Source organism: Pteropus medius, unplaced genomic scaffold, assembly GCF_902729225.1.
Source record: "Pteropus medius unplaced genomic scaffold, Ma_sr-lr_union100, whole genome shotgun sequence".
NCBI classification, from domain to species: domain Eukaryota; kingdom Metazoa; phylum Chordata; class Mammalia; order Chiroptera; family Pteropodidae; genus Pteropus; species Pteropus medius.
The window spans coordinates 23560987-23565155 of record NW_024349519.1 but is presented as its reverse complement, the minus strand read 5'-3'; the positions used below and the strand labels follow the sequence as shown (position 1 = coordinate 23565155).

At 32.1% G+C, this 4169-nt stretch overlaps 1 pseudogene; it reads left to right on the top strand.

The window, feature by feature from the left end:
- Positions 1-3000: 3000 nt before the first annotated feature.
- LOC120618628 (uncharacterized) lies at positions 3001-3119 on the top strand (annotated as a pseudogene).
- The last annotated feature ends 1050 nt before the right edge of the window (positions 3120-4169 follow it).

The following is a 4169-nucleotide window of genomic DNA, read 5'->3' as shown; positions in this document are numbered from 1 at the left end:
AACTTCAAACCTAAAGTAGGTACATCTTATGCTATGTAAATTATACCCGAATAATACTGTTTTAAAATTTTAATTTAATTTATATTGCTGTATTTGTTGACATATTTGACTTATTTCTGTTATTTAGTTTTATAATTATCAAGCTTTTTTCATTTTAATTGGATAGATCGAATTATCTTTGGTTAGCTTAACAATGGATTCTTAATTTATCTTACACGTAAATGATTGAAATGTACACAATTTTCACATTTCCCCCATAAATATCAATATCTTATCAAAACATAAATCTTAAATGCTGAGCCAGACAGTAATCATTTTTTGCTTTTACTTCCCTCTGATCACACACACCAAAAAATAATTTCCTTATCCTCTGTCAATGTTGGTATTATATTGCAAAGTCTAGATTATGGAAACAGTCTCTGAATTTTCTAAAATTCCACCTCATACTTTTTCTACCTTTGTCACTATATTCAACTTTATTTTTTCTGTTCTGGCATCTCTCGGAGTGCATCTAGAGAAAAGTCCAAGAGGCCAGGCTAACTCACCATTATTCATCTCAAGCTCTTCTCCAAGCATCATATTTTTCAATGAATGTTCAACATCTTGAACTACGCTGTCACACACTCTCACTCATTTGGCAGCTATCATATATTAATTTTCATGTTAATTTCTTGTTTTATGCATATCCGTACCTTCATAAAAAAGAGTAAATACTTAATGGGTTTCGGTTCTTCATTTTATTCCTTTATATTCACCACTTTTTCCACAGTGACACCATCTCCTCCACCCTGTCATGGGAAATGTTCTTTGATAATATTGATAATAATGTCTAATGACAGTGGTAATTATAAAATATTTTCATATTTTAGAAATATGTTATATTCAAGAAAGACAGGGTCCATAGATGAAGTATAATAAAAAAATAAAACCTGGTCACTTTCAGAGTTCTAACTATCTTAAAAGAATCAAAAGAGTCAAAATAGACTTTCGATCTTATTCTACCTCATCCAAATTTGAAACAAAATAAAATAAAACAAGAGTTTAAGAAAAATGAAAACAGAAAAGACTTGATTCTTAGCACTCATTTCATCCATGATGGAATGGCCCTGTCAACAAGCCAATTGGTAGTGAATTTGCCAGTGATGTATAAATCGAAAATAGAATTAAATTACTACACCCACATATCCTAAATGTATGGAAATGAAAATAAAATTTGAGTTAATTTAGCTTGGGTAAGAACTCCATTTTTAATGTGTCTTATATAGGAACAGGTGTTAAATTTATTTTTTTTTAAATATAATCTTGAGGAGAATCTATTTTTGATTTTGCTCCTAATATTTAAGTTTAGTTATATGTGAGAGGTTGGAGAGATTAGTTTGAAATAGAGATTTTTTTAAACAATGTAACCAATAAGAAATTGAGGATAAGTTAATTAGGCCTGAAAATTACAGACGTGTGTCAGTGACTTTCATCCACAACCCTTTTATTTTGTATTAGCAATGCTGTCCACTGCAGGAGATGTAAATGAAATAACATCGCCAACTTGGTAAGCACCAAAAGATGACAGAGCAAAGGTACTCCCATTCATTCTAGACAAGATGCAATAAAGTCAAGGTATTCATAATTTAGGTGTGTTCACTCAGGTTGCAGTTCCTACCAAGCCTTCTGATTTCCTCTCCTAATTTGTTCAAGTTGTCTAGGATGAAGGATTGCAAAGTTGCTCATGTAGAAAGAAAGGGGATCTTTTATTTTTCCAGAGAAAATATTGGGAGATCTTTTATCCTTAAAAGGATAAAAGAGCTTAACTGTCAGGGACTTAAACCATGGCATCAAAACCAGGCTTATTTCCCAACAACAAAGGAATTTTTTTTTTTTTCAAGGAAAAACTTTTTTTAAATGGAAACCTCTAGGTAAGTTATTGGTCGGTGTAAAATTTTACTAATTAAAAAATGAATTAAAAATATTTATAGAGCAAGGACATAGATCTTAATATAATAAGGAAAAATAACAGGAAAATATATCTACTAACTGAAAAACTTCAGGAAGCGTACATATTCTAGGCTTAGAATGACCGATGTGTTCTTACTAGCCTGGGGATTTTCCAGGCTTAGCACTGAAATATCTGCAGTCCAAGAAAATGCTCAATTCTAGATAAAACAGGAGAACTAGTTACTTTATAATTAGAATCTACTAACTAGTATGGAATAATCTACCATTTTGAGATAATGTTTCTACCTTGATGTGAGGAGTAAGTCAAGAGGAGATAACTTTTTCCAAAGAACATATGGCCAAGGGTCTCTCCAAGTGTAAATGGAAATTCTCCATCCCTAACACTGAGGCATGTGATGCTCTTGATTAATGATTGTCTTGTCTGCCCAATATGTTCAGTAGGTCTGTGGTGAGGGCCAGAAGCCAGTCACTCCTGATATCCCTCCAAAAAGAATGAAAAACCTGAAAATTTAAGCTAGCGCTTTCCATCTGTTTGGGGATATACCTCAGTATTAACTCTCAATCTAAACATACCATGGGACTGACATATTCCCTCTGTTGTCTTATTTATTTTCAAAGTAATTATTCAGTAAAATATTGAAACATATTACAGTAAGACCTAACTGATACATAACTCATAACAGAGCCCATGGCTATTGGAAGGAGATTTTTTGGTACTTTAGACTATCAAAATTTCCATGATCTGTGCAAAATTATAAAAATAATCCTCAGAGTATTAAATTATATAAGGGCGAAACATGCATTCCACCTAAGACAGGAGTTATACGAAGGGGAGTTAATTACTCTATAGTAGTGTTATGTAGCATCATGCTCTAGTGTGTTATACCAATAGCATTTAATCTAAATACTTCTTGATTACATCAATTAGTTTTTTTTTTTTTACTAGTTTATATACTAAAGCAAATCTGATGTGACTCTACCAACTGAATATATCAGCAAACTAGTTAAAATAACCCTACTTAAATCAACAATTTATCTCAATGAGTTATAGTCTATGGCCATGCCACCCTGAATGTGTCGGATCCCGTCTGATTTAGGAAGCTAAGCAGGGTCGGGCCTGGTTAGTACTTGGATGGGAGACTACCTAGGAAGACCAGGTGCTGTAGACGTAAAAAAAATAAATAGAAAACAATAATAATAAGGGCTTGTAAGCTGACAAGTTCCTTGCAATCTGTGAGGTCAACTAAGAATTGCCTCGCCTAAAAAAAATGAGTTATAAATTAGGAAAAATGTTCAAACTTTAAGCCAAAGAAGTATGAAATAATAACAAAGTAATTAATTAATTAATCAAGGGCTAGATAAATGTGACAATGTAAGTCTATGCCAAATAGCGAAATATATTGCTGTAAAATGTAAATATTCAGTTGATCCTCCAGATATTTTAATAACATTCATATGTTCAAATGAACAGAAATTTGGATTCACTGCATAGACAAAACATCCTAACAATTGCCCAAATTGATTAAATTTATTTAGTTCTCTTTGAGATGACTAGTACTATGTGGGCAGCCTAAATATTTAATAGTTTGTCTAGTGACATTTTGAAAAAAATAGAAAAAATAAAACTTTTCTGGAAGAGATTTTTCTAAAAAACTGCTTTCAGTCCTGGAATCCTCAGATGCCAAAAATGTTTTTCTCTTCTTTTTTGTTTGAAAGAAATTGGCAACGGGTCGATGCAGAATAATCGATTATCTGAGGCTATCTATATATAGATGTGATATCTTGGCGTAATATGATTTTAAAATAGTAAAATTAAGATCAGGGATTTTTGGATACATTTTTTACTGTTCAATGTCAATTTCTAGAGTAATCTTTTCAATCTCTGTTCAACAATGAACCTTATATTTGTCCTTTATTTTAACATTAACGTTCATTGTATAAAGCCTTCAGATAAGTGCAGTTCCAGGACCACGTTTCCATTTACTCTTGAATAGAGCACAGGCACTCTCAGCCACACATCCATTTCAGGCAACGTTCAGGATTGAACTTTATGGCATGCTGTGTTACTGGTGTTAAAAGAATATTTCAGAAACCATTATTTTGTGGATACTTCAAAATATACAGAGGAATGGCCTCAAATGTAATAAAAGAAATTACAGAATGATCTATTCTACCAGTATAATAAATGCTGTGTTCTCGTATTTCTCAGAATACAATGT